Source organism: Conger conger, chromosome 13 (assembly GCF_963514075.1).
Source record: "Conger conger chromosome 13, fConCon1.1, whole genome shotgun sequence".
Taxonomy (NCBI): domain Eukaryota; kingdom Metazoa; phylum Chordata; class Actinopteri; order Anguilliformes; family Congridae; genus Conger; species Conger conger.
This window is the reverse complement of record NC_083772.1, coordinates 42,461,795-42,475,044: the sequence shown is the minus strand read 5'-3', so window position 1 is coordinate 42,475,044 and position 13,250 is coordinate 42,461,795. Positions and strand designations below refer to the sequence as shown.

Below are 13,250 nucleotides of genomic sequence, written 5' to 3'. Positions count from 1 at the left end.
ATTGTACAGTGCTTTGGATAAAGGCGCTATATAAATGCCAACCATTTACCATTACAATGTAGGATTAACTGCAGTTCTGGAGGGCTGCTGTGTATGCAGGATTAACTGCAGTTCTGGAAGGCTGGTGTGTATGCAGGATTTTTTTACCGAGCAACACCACCAGTTACCCAGGCTCAGCTTGCTCAACAGCTAATTGGCCCTCCGAACCTGAACCAGTTCACTCGTGAATTAGACCACAATAAAATGCTACTAAACAAAAACATTTTTCAGGTGTAATTGGTGCTGGGGTAATTGGTGCTGTGCCTTCTCCTCTCCATAGTGCGGCCCTGTTCCCCTGACCGGAGGATACAGAACCCCATAGCGTTCGACTGTGTCGGTTCCCGACGGCAGGAAAGAGGAGCATTCCCTGCCTGGGGTTTCTTTCTGTTTAGATTTTCTTTTTGGGACGTTGACCCGTGTGCCACCCTTATATATATTTTTTATAGTATACTCCTTCCTCCCCCGCGTTGATCCCCCTGGGGTGGTGGAGTGTGGGCAGGCTCAGGAGAGGGTCTGATTGTGAGCACAGAGAGGAGTGAGTGTGGAGCACGGGGGGTACTGAACAGTGTGTGGTAGTGGGTTGAGGTGCAGTGTGTGGTAGTGGGTTGAGATGCAGTGTGTGGTAGTGGGTTGAGGTGCAGTGTGTGGTAGTGGGTTGGGGTGCAGTGTGTGGTTGTGGGTTGAGGTGCAGTGTGTGGTAGTGGGTTGGGGTGCAGTGTGTGGTGGTGGGTTGAGGAGAAGTGTGTGGTAGTGTGTTGAGGTGCAGTGTGTGGTAGTGGGTTGAGGTGCAGTGTGTGGTAGTGGGTTGAGGTGCAGTGTGTGGTAGTGGGTTGAGGTGCAGTGTGTGGTAGTGGGTTGAGGTGCACTGTGTGGTGGTGTGGTGTGGGGGCTTTATTCTGGTCCCTGTGGAGGGGGTAGCAGGGGAAGCTAGCGTGACTCCTGACCCCCCGACATACAGTACTGTGCAGAAGTCTTAGGCACCCTAGACCTTATTATGTATATCTTTATTTCTTATTTTTTGTGTCTGTTAGTATAAAAGAACGCATTTGAGATTTCCAAATATTCATTTTCCAAAAGATTTAATTTTACAGAGACATTTTAGCATTTAATTTTAAAAAGTAGCATTTTACTGTAAGCAATTTACTACATTTTACATTAAAACCTGATCAAGGCTGTCGAAGATCTGAAACAAGGTCAGAACCAAAGTCTCCAGATTAACTGTTTTCCAACATGCTTGGAACAACCTCCCTGCTGATTGTCTTAGCCAGCGCTGTCCTGCAGTTCTATATCTCAGAGAAGTGATGCAGTTTCCACGCCAAAGGGTGGTCACAAAAAATATTGATTTGATTCCGTTTTTAACTTGTTATGTTCTTGTGTTCTGTCCTGTGTTAGTTTATCATTGTTTATTATGAATTTATTATTTTTCATATTCATGTCTGGTGTTCTGTTTATATTCATTAGTCTTTGCACTCGTCTTCCACTGTCTGAGTCTGAATGTTTACTAGCCCACTCACTCCCATGTCTGCGTGCCCCACTATTCGGGTATTTACGGTAGTTCTGGGGTCTTCCTTCCAATCTTGCATTCCTTACTTCCTGCTTTCTCTCCATTTCATTTTGTACACAGCACTAATATACAAATCCCAATTAACATTTGTACAGTACTAATTATACTAACACACTAATATGTTTAACAAACTAACATTCACTAGTTTTGGGTATTTGTAATTTAAATCACTTAACTAACTTACTAATGCATCTCCAGTTTCAATTCTGTTCTGTGACTCCACCTCCCTATTTTATCACTGATTACTTGCTTAGTTTCAGCGAAGTATTCGCACCTGTCTCTCCGTATCTCTGCATCTCCTGATTCTCTGCAAATTGTCTACTCCCTAGTCCGGAGCCGTTTGTATTACATGTGTGTCTTTGTGAATCCAGTCCGTGTTTTCGTTTCCCCCTCATTGTCCTTATAACTGCTCCCAAAGGTCCTTTTCTTTAGCACAGACACCCACGCATCGACTGATGTTCACGTCTGAAGTTTATTGTTTTCTTTCGTCGGCAAACACCGTGAAAAGCGTGTGCGCCTTGTGACCAAACTCAAGGAATAGTTACATTCGCTTTCACACCCTCTCTTCTTTGCTCTTCGTTTCTCTTGCTTTTCATTTACAAAACAACCTTCCTTGTGCAGCTCCCAACAGTTCAAACATCTCTGCCGTTCTCGAATGTTCCGACCAATCCACAGTACTCCAATTAACGCAACCGACTCACGTGACCACAGTATGCTGTCTATGCAAAGGAACTTACACATTTGAACAGTAGGTGTCGCTACTACACAAGATCACGAGAAACCAAACCTTATATTTTCCAAACATTACAAACAAAATGATTGCACAACACCAATCACAATAATCATTCAATTCTCTCCATATTACTCTGCACTTTAAATAATCAGAAAGTCAGGGGACAGCTACAGTCCTATTACCCATTCATGTGTCTCACCTGATGTTTATTTCTTAGACCGCCCTCACTCCCATGCCCTGCCGAGTTTGTCTCATTCCCCTGTGTATTTATACCTGTCCTTTTCAGTTGCACGCTGCTAGTTCGTCTTGTCCTGTTTTCTTGTCCTGAGCCCTTTATTCCTTCCCCCAGTTCTAGCCTCCTTGTTTCCTTGCCCTTGCCCTTGCCCTTGCCCTTGCCCTTGCCCATCTGGATTTCCGGTTTTGACCCCTGCCTGCTTCCCTGGACTCTTCTTTGGTTGTTGTGTATATCGGTATTGACATTGGCCTGTTTTTTTACTCCGCTCTGTCTGCTCCTCCGTTTGTAATTAAACCTGCCATTTTTTCTGCACCCCTGTCTTTTTTTGGTTCTTCTGTTCCCCCTGGCATAACATAGTACGTTCATTTAGGACCTTTCATTGAATTCTTTTTTAAAATAATCTAAACTGTACAGAATATTATCTAGGTGCCTACGACTTTTGCACAGTATTGTAAATAATTGGGCTAATTAAGTAATGCCCATATAACTCAGCTGTGGATAAATTGCTTGGTCAGTGACCAAACACTCATCACCCTGTCGCATGCAGGCCTGTGTTTGTGTGATATTTATGAGTAAATCTCTACTCTGCTCTTGCTCTTCAGCCTGGCCTCCGTCCAGCTCCACACCTCCTGCATCTGTGAGCAGAACCAGGAAGTTACTCCCACTCTCTCTGTTACGCATTTTAGGACGAACAAAACTAAAGTGTCAGTCAGTGTGAGCCATGAAATGGCTGAAGGTGGAATTTTACTGGATCAGGACCAGTTCAGCTGTGCGATCTGTCTGGATCTGCTGAAGGATCCAGTGACGATTCCCTGTGGACACAGTTACTGTAGGGGCTGTATTAAGGACTGCTGGAATCAAGATGATCATACTGGAGTCTACAGCTGTCCCCAGTGCAGAATGACCTTCACTCCAAGGCCTGTTCTGGGCAGAAACACGATGCTGGCTGACATCGTGGAGAAACTGAAGAAAACAGGTCTCCAAGCTGCTCCTTCTGCTCTTTGTTACGCTGGACCTGGAGACGTGGCGTGTGATGTCTGCACTGGGAGAAAGCGGAAAGCCGTCAGGTTCTGTCTGGTTTGTCTGGCATCTTACTGTGAAACTCACCTCAAACTTCACAATGAGCTCAATCCAGGAAACACACATAATATCATCAATGCTACTGGACATCTGCAGGACAATATTTGCCCTCAACATAAAAAGCTGTTGGAGATTTACTGTCATACCGATCAGCAGTGCATCTGTCTGCTGTGTGTATTCGACGAACAGAGGCCATGATAGTGTCTCAGTTGCAGTAGAAAGGACTGAGCAACAGGTAAGAACTGGATCTCTTATGGCAGCTCTGATACTGGATATAATGGCAGAGGTACTTAAGAGGTAGTTAATTTGGAACAGTGGGATTGTTGTCTTTTAAAAAGTTTAAAGTTAACGTTTATATCATGTAACAAAAACAAAGTGCACATGATGTAATGTTTCTGTATTTGTCCTGTATGTATTCATGTTTATTCTTGTTAATTATTCATTTTTCATAGATCATAGGTAAGTGTTTTCCATTCTCATTTGTCTTCCCCTGTTATGTCTGCGCCTGAATGTTTACCAGCCGAGTCACTCCCCTGTCTGCGTGTTCCACTATTCGGGTGTTTACGGTATTTTCGGGTTTTCAAGAAATATCTTCCCAACTCATTCATACTTCCTGCTTTTTCTTGGTAGTTAAATGTTGTAAAGCACGATTCTTACTAACTACTACTAATCTAGTAGTAGGTTTTGTACAGTACTTATCCGATTAATACACTTACTGTCTGTCTAACTAACTAACTAACAATCACTTTTATTGGGTAGTTTAGAAATATTCACGTAACTAACTCACTAACGCAATCTCTTAGTATTTCTGCACTGTTCTGTAACTCCGCCTCCCTATGCTATCCCTGATTACTCGTTTAGTTGCACCTGTCTCTAACTATCACTACATCTTCAAGCTATGCAAATGTCTACTCCCTAACCCGGAGCCGTATGTTTTCTTTACATGTTGGTTATGTGCATCCAGTCCGCGTTTTCGTCTCCCCTCTATGATTATGTTTGTAGTGGCACTCTGTTTGACTGTCTTACTTCTTTTTATGCCATTTGATGCACATGGTCGAAAACAGGTTGTACGCAGCAATAAAGTCAGTTCCAAACCAGTTTGCCTTTTTTGGTTGTTTACTCCAAAATAATCCATATGAACAAACATACATGCATTGTATTCTGCTGCTGCTGGCTTTGTCTGCTGCTGGTAAAAACCATATGTTCTCCCAGCCACATGCATACCTCCCCCATTCTCCCGCACTACCTATATTGCCTGATTAAAGTGTGTCTCTGCCAGGTGCATTTGGTTAACCAATTACAGGCTCTCCTATAGTGCTTAAGGTGCAGTCGAAATAATTAGTCAAATGGCTTCTACACTCCGGCCCCTAATTGTGCAAAATATAAACACAATTACAAAATACATTTCTAAAGAAGCCGACACAAGAAAATAACAACATATATGCAAACATTCTGAAGTGGTATGTAAGCTTGACTGCATCTTCTTTGTAGGTGTTATTACCACTTGTCCTTGCAAGGTAAAGTTTTGCTCATTAGTCTTAATCCGTTGCCTCCAACAGCAAACATAACTTGGTTACAGGCCTTTCCAGTATACTGGTTTTTGTTTGCAGCCGTACAGTGCGCACTAGGCCTTTAGCATCGGGTTTAGCTTCCAAAACCCTTCCCAGCATCCATGAGCCTCTTGGGGCTGTAGCATCTGCAATGATGACAATGTCTCCTGGAGTGAGGCTCCTTTTTGCTTTCAACCACCTTTGTCTCTCCCCAGCATCCATGAGCCTCTTTCCTTTTTTTTTTTTTTTCTTCTTCTTCTTTTCCACAAAAAGCGAAGAAAGTTGATGTCTTTGTCTGAGACTTTGACCTGATGGAACATGGCCTGGATGTCAGCCATCAACGCAATGGGTTCCTGCCGGAATCTAATTAGGACTCCAATGAGTGAGTTTGTGAGATTCGGACCCTGTAGAAGTTGGCAGTTAAGTGAGGTCCCCTTGTACACTGCTCCACAGTCAAACACGACTCATAACTTTCCTTTCCTAGAGTGATATACTCCGTGATGCGGAATATACCAGACTTTACCGTCGCTCTGATTCAGTTGGTCCTCCGGCACAATCTCAGCATAGCCTTGACCAATTACATCACTGAGAAAAGATGTGTATTCCTCTCGAAATCTTTCATTTTTTCCAAACTTCCTCTTCAGGCTCACGAGGCGCTGTTCTGCAATGCAGCGATTGTTTGGCAAGATGGGATTTTCATTCCTGAAAGGTAAGTCAAAGGAGTAATGACCATCTTTCAACATTGAGGAGCTGCGCACAATATTCATGAACTTAATGTCCTCTCTGGACATCTCAGCCTGCTCCTCTGAGGTTTTCTCACTGAAGTCTTGGTTATACTGCTGAACCATCATTTCTTCTATGTGTATGATAGAGATTCGATTGGTGGTTATAATGGAGCAGCCACTCTTGCTCCGGCTGTCATTGCCACCTCGAAGTGGACCATTAAGAACCCACCCCACTTTGGTTTTCACGGCATAAGGCCCATCTTCCTGACTTTTAATGACTTCCCATGGTTCTAGGATTTTTGGAGCATTCATTCCAATGAGAAGGTCAATGTCAGAGTCAATTTGTTGGAGTTTGAGACCACTCAAATATGGCCATTGATTGACATCATTTTGCCTGGGAATGTGGAGCTTGGATACAGGCATGCACCTTTGGGTGAAAACATCAGGCAAGTCAATAAAGTCATTGTTGTCCAATCCAGACACTTCCAAACCAGATATTGCATAGGTAGCAATTGTCTTTTCCTGCCCCATAGTTCGCAACAGAATATTAGTTCTTCGTTTCTTGATGTTCAACCATTGTACCAGGCTATCTGTGCAGAATGTACCAGAACTGCCAGGGTCCAAAAAAGCATAGGTTTGTAATATTTTATCACCCTTTTTGCTCTTAACTTGGACTGGTACAATGGAAAAGACACAATCGTCCTCACAACCGGCCCCAATATGACCACATGTCTGAGATGCAGCAGTTGCCTTGCTGACTGCTGGTTCCTTGGGCTTTTCTGTTTGTTCTGAGGATGCTCCTTTATCCTTATGTTCAATGTGGAGAATTCCCGGTGCTTTTGGCTACACACATCACAACTTAACCGATTCTTACAGTTCTTGCTAATGTGGCCCAACTTTAGGCAGCCGAAACAGATTCCCTTCTCCTTAATGAAGTTAATCTTTTCTATGTGCAATTTTCCTTTATACTGTGTGCACTTGTCCAGTAAGTGACCGCTTTTTTGGCAGAACAAACAGCCATGGTAAGTAGGAGCAGTGGAGGAGTGTGCTTTCTTCTCCATCCATTCTGATTTGGCCTTTCCTTCCAATGCAGTAACATTTGTTGCAAAACTGCTTCCTTTGTGCCCTCTCAGATCCTTTATCTGACTTGGAATCCGGCTCTTATTTGAGGAAGTTGGGTGTCCTGAATGTTGCCAAACAGTGGATCTGAAACAATTTTACCTTGCCTTTCAATAAATCCGACCAAATCATTAAACATTGCTCTCTGACCCCGTCGCTCTTGCAGGTCACAGGCAGTGCTTCTCCACTTCTCCCTAAGTTTATAGGGTAACTTTAGGACCATGTTTCTCATGTTGGATGGCATGTCCAACTCTCTCATATACAGGATTTGTTCTGTAGCATTACAACACCCATGAAGAGAGAAAATGCCTGTAATGCCTTGACATCTTCACCTTTGATAGGTGTCCAACTGAAGGCTTTATCCATATAAGCAGAGGCGATTTTCTGTTCATTACCAAAGTGCTCTTTAAGAAGATTCTTAGCTCTTTGATATCCCTGTTCAGGAGGCAGATGTTGGCAGCTGTGCACTATCTCCTTTGGCTGACCCCTGGTGTATTGTTCAAGAAAGTGCAAGAAATCACCAAAGTTTTTAGTTTTCTCCTCTATTCCATTTTCAAATGCTCGCATGAAAGCATGGTATTGAAGGGGATCTCCATCAAACACAGGAATGTGTCTTGCTGGAAGAGCAGAAGCAAGGTTCTGTTGAACCAGTAAAGAGGTAATGTCATTTTGCCTTTGCATGATACTGACAATATTATTCTGACTCACATCACTTATCACTGGAGGTTGAGAATAAGTATTCTCCAAGGAGTTTCTCTGTGATTGGGTTTGAACCCTGGGCAACGGCTGAGTGTCATAGGTTGGAATTGACACTTGAGTCTTGGTATTGGCTCTTTCTGATTTTGAGGTTTCTCTCTCTGTCCTTTCCTTTGGACGGACAACCAGTGGTGGGGCTATAGACACATTTCCCCTCGTGTTATAATCCACTTTTTCAAGATTGTCGGTGGTTGCATCAGGATTACGCCTCCTTGTGGGTTGGTAAGTGATTGCATCAGGATTGAGACTCCTCCTGGCTTGGGTTTGTTCATGACGGGTCCTTTCAAAAAAGAGTTCATTCCATCTGACACTCTTGAACTGTTCTGTGATGAATTGTTCTCCAACACATTGATTATGGCATTGGCTGCTGCCAACTCAGTATCCAATGCTAATTGTTCCTTTTTTCTCCTCAATTGTTCCTGTTGTGCCTCTATTAGATGCATTTCCTTTAAAGCAGCAACACGCTCCATAAGAGCTGCCTTCTCAGCTTGAGCTTTGATGCGTGCAGAGGATGTTGTAGAGACACGTGATACTGAGACATTAGAAATACTGTCATTAGGTTTGACTTCCTCCTCCAAGTCAGCTTGAATGTGGCAATCAGATTGTTCTTTGGTGTTGCGTTGTACATCCTTCATGTTGTCAGAGAGCCAGCCTTTCACATCATCAATAAACCCATAGTACCTAGTCCTTTTCGTTGCAAGCCATTGCTTTTGCTTAGCCATTTCCTCCTCAGGCAGGGGTAAGCTCAGTAAGGATTCTTGCTTATCATTGACCTCTTCAAAGCACTTATTCAAACTGGCCAGCTCAGATTGTACTTCAGTTATATTGTCAATAGAGTTCATAAGCACATCAAGTTTCTCCATACACTGGGTAGCTTGCTTGTATTTAGCATTTCTTATGGCCTGACACCTTTCCACATATAAAGCCAAACCCTTGGCAGTTAATTTTCTTTCTCTTTTTTCAGGCTGTAAAGCAACATTGGTCACTGGCTCAGTGACGTCAGGCGCTTTGTGGGATTCCCTTGTGACAGACATTTTGTGGGATACACAACACACAATACAATGAGCGCACTGCGCAATCAAAACAGCGCACAACAGCCTGTGGCTTACAGCGCAAACAAATCACATGTAAATGTTTCTTGGCGTTCCTTTTAGTCCATAGCAATATTGTCCAATCAATATAGGTATGGTTTTTTTGCTTTTGTAGTGGCACTCTGTTTGACTGTCTTACTTCCTTTTATGCCATTTGATGCACATGGTCGAAAACAGGTTGTACGCAGCAATAAAGTCAGTTCCAAACCAGTTTGCCTTTTTTGGTTGTTTACTCCAAAATAATCCATATGAACAAACATACATGCATTGTATTCTGCTGTTGCCGCACTACCTATATTGCCTGATTAAAGTGTGTCTCCGCCAGGTGCATTTGGTTAACCAATTACAGCCTCTCCTATAGTGCTTAAGGTGCGCCCCCTAGTGCCCAAAGATAGTCAAACTATACAACTACAATAACCTACTAGAAATAATTAGTCAAATGGCTTCTATAATGTTACTACCCCATTATGTTTCCCCACCTGTTGTCTATTTGTTTAGCCCACCTTTTCCCCAGCCCCGCCTAGATTGTTACCTTCCCTCATGTATTTAAACCTCAGTCTCTGCATTGTTCCTTGTCAGAACGTTGTTCAGTCTTAGTTCCGAATACGTTGTAAGCCTAATTCTTGAGATTCTTGATAGACACCCCTTTGCCTTTTGATTTCCGAGCCTGCCCTGCCCTGCCCTGCCTTGTTTTGTTTGCATTTCTGCTTTTCTGGTTTTTTGACATTCTCCTTTTTTTCTGATTTTGATTTTTTGCCTTCACCCTTCTGTACTTTAGCCTTTTGATTTTCTGGATTTTTGACCCCCTCGCCTGTTCTCGACTATTCTTTTGCCTTTCATTTTTGTCATTGTATTGGATCTCCTGGCTACGATTTCGGACTAATAAACAATGATTTTGGATTATCCTGTGGTCTGCGTTTAGGTTCTCAGAGCCGTACATAACACATTATTAAAACATTATGTTACCTGCAAGTTCTGTTTCATAATGGCAAAATCTAACATACAGTAGGGGAGACCAGAGCATGTTGTCACACTTTTTACACTTTTTAAAAATTTCATACCAAATGAAAGAAGGCATAAGTCTCAGGCATATATTTTGTATTCACTTCATTTTCGTAGCTTGTTTCAGTACAGACTTATAGGCATTTAAATAGTGAGCGTGAACACGTGACATGTTGCCCCATGAGCGGGTAAGTTGTCCCAAACTGCCATGTTTGCTAATGTTAGCAATATCTTAAAATTACCTTGTGTAACAAGACACACTATTCTCTCCTCTAACAAGTGCAAATGTATAATTGTTAACATTTTTAACTAGAAGAAGATTATTACAAAACATCAAGTTGATATGTTTTACTTTTCAATGTGAAAAATGGGAAATATGTGCTCACCTCACCTCACAGTGTGCTCTGGTTTTCCCAGAGAGGATATGGCCTCAGACCATATATAGGCACAAAACTAGTATTCCACTTTTAAGTAGCGCCCTCTGGTTGTGAAAATATTAACAGTGTGACAACTTACCCATGTGACAACAAGCCCCCGGTCTCCCCTACAGTTACAGTGCAGTCCAAAAGTATCTGGACACTCGTACAATTCGTACGTGAATAGTTGTTACTTATTTGAATCTAGTTGTACATTTTGATAGAGGTTGATTGAAAAGGGTTGCTCTGCCTAGCAATTAATTAATGTTCAACTTCAGCACCAACAGCATTGAACGTAAAAGCATCAACAGTTAAAAGATTTCACTATAAATGTAAAATATATTTAGTAGATTTAATGTGATAATTATTTAAAAGGTATCATATATCAATTCAACCACTTCAACAAAAGTATTTTGCCTGTTAGAACTGCTGGGATTCAGGATTCTTACATATTTTACATAGTTCTCCTATCCTCAACAAAGTCCACAATGATAAAGTACGAAATTAAGGCAACTCAGCTCTCTGTGACAGCTCTGTTCACACCCCTCAGCCCCCTATTTTCTCCCTGAATGGGAATCAACATGTTTGGAGCCGCGACTTCACACAGTTGCTTTATCTATAAGCCCTTCTACACACTGACCTGCAGGTGGCATTATATTACTGTGTATTGTTCAATAATTAGAATAATTAATATATAATACTGCGTATCATTCAAGATCGCATAAATATTGAAACTATGCTTTCAATCACTTTCATCATTATTTTATCGTGAAAAACTTCTTCTACAATAATTTAACCATTATTTAACTATTGTGAACGCAATAAACAATGATGTGGGAAATCAATCTATCCACAGAAGCAGCTGGGGGCAACACAGAGTAAATTCCAGCAGAGACTCCAGGAGAGAGAGAAGGAGCTGCAGGATCTGAGACAGGCTGTGCAGTCACTCAAGGTGGGTACTGACCAGAGGAGAAGACAACAGCTGGCTGCTGGAAGAGCCATTTCAGGGCTCAGTCAGGGCTCTCCTCCAGTCAGCCAGTAAGGAGCCCAGTGTTGGGCCACTTTCCAGCCCTGTGGGGCTCAATCCCACTGAGCCACACTGTAGGAAACAGGCTGTCTGGGGTTCCAGTAAGCGCTGAGTGATAGGCCTAATTAAAATGTACAGCCCTCCTCTCTCTGTGCCTCCTAACAGCGCTCTGCACAGACAGCAGTGGAGGACAGTGAGAGGATCTTTTCTGAGATGATCCGCTCCATTGAGAGAAGGTGCTCTGAGGTGAAAGAGCTGATCAGAGATCAGGAGAAGGCTGAAGTGAGTCGGGCTGAAGGACTCCTGGAGCCACTGGAGCAGGAGATTGCTGAGCTGAGGTGGAGAGACGCTGAGCTGGAGCAGCTTTCACACACAGAGGATCACATCCATTTCCTCCAGGTACCATCACTGGCTCTCTGACAGTCTGCACTGTGTACACTATACATACATGGTGATGTGTGTTCCTACTTTACAAAGATCTGTTCCAGGCATCGACAGAGGAATCTGTATGAACTCTGTTCTCTGTCTGTATGTCTGTATGTCTGTATGTCTATTCCACAGAGCTGTCAGTCTCTCTGTGTCCCTCCTGAACTTGGAGACTTACCCAGCATCATTCTCAGTCCACATGTCTCTTTTGAGGCTGTGAGGAAATCTGTCTCTGGACTGAAAGATCGACTTGAGGACGTCTGCAAGGTGGAACTGGCCAACATTTCTGAATCAGGTTGTTAAACATTTAAGGAGAAAAATATTTTTTTCCAGTTTGTATTCCACACAAAAGCTATTGTCATTTACACTGTTAGCACTCGGTCATGTTTGAAATCCATCTCAGTCTAAACATTATCCTCCATCCTCTTCATCATTCTTCATTTCTGTGCTTTTCTCCCACTCTGTCTCTGCAGTGAAAGTAGATCATACTGTAGAGCCCAGGACCAGAGAGGATTTCTTAAAGTGTGAGTGCTCACTCTCAGCTCAGACACACTCACACACAAACACACACACACACACACACACACACACACACACACACTCACTCACTCACTCACACACATACTCCCACACACACACACTCACACACAGACACACACACACACACACACATTCACACAAGCACATATGAATACACACGCACACACGCTCACTCTTAGACTCACATACATACACACACACATACTCACATACACACACACACACATGCTCATGCAAGCACACACACACACACACACACACACAGACACACATGTGTGTCCATGGAAACAGTCAAAAACACGCATGCAAAGAAACATATGGAAAAACTTAAATCACGTCGTATAGTGTTGTAGAATGAATTACACTCAGACCTTAGATGGACTTGTCCTCATCTTGAATCTTATCCGTCTCCTCCATCAGATTCCTGTCAGCTCACAATGGACCCCAACACAGTGAATAAATGCCTCCATCTGTCTGAGAGGAAAAGAGAGGTGACCCGTGTGAAAGAGATCCAGTCATATCCTGTTCATCCGGAGAGATTTGAGGGGAGAGCCCAAGTGCTGTGCAGAGAGGGTGTGTCTGGATGCTGTTACTGGGAGGCTGAGTGGAGTGGGGGTAAAACAGTGTCAATAGCAGTGTCATATAAACACATCAGCAGGAAAGGAAATGGTGATGACTGTACACTGGGATGTAATGACAAGTCCTGGAGACTGGCCTGCTCTCCCTCCGGGTACTCTTTCTGGCACAATAACAAGGGCACTGAAATCCCTGTTCCACCCTCCAGAATCGGAGTGTACCTGGATCACAGGGCAGGGACTCTGTCCTTCTACAGTGTCTCTGACACCATGACCCTCCTGCACAGAGTCCAGAACACATTCACTCAGCCCCTCTATCCTGGGTTTGCGTTGCCTCCTGCATCCTCTGTAAAACTGTGTGATCTGGCATGA

General features: G+C 43.1%; 1 pseudogene; it reads left to right on the top strand.

Annotated features, from left to right (window-relative positions):
• Positions 1–3,297: 3,297 nt before the first annotated feature.
• Positions 3,298–13,250, top strand: LOC133107582 (tripartite motif-containing protein 16-like; annotated as a pseudogene).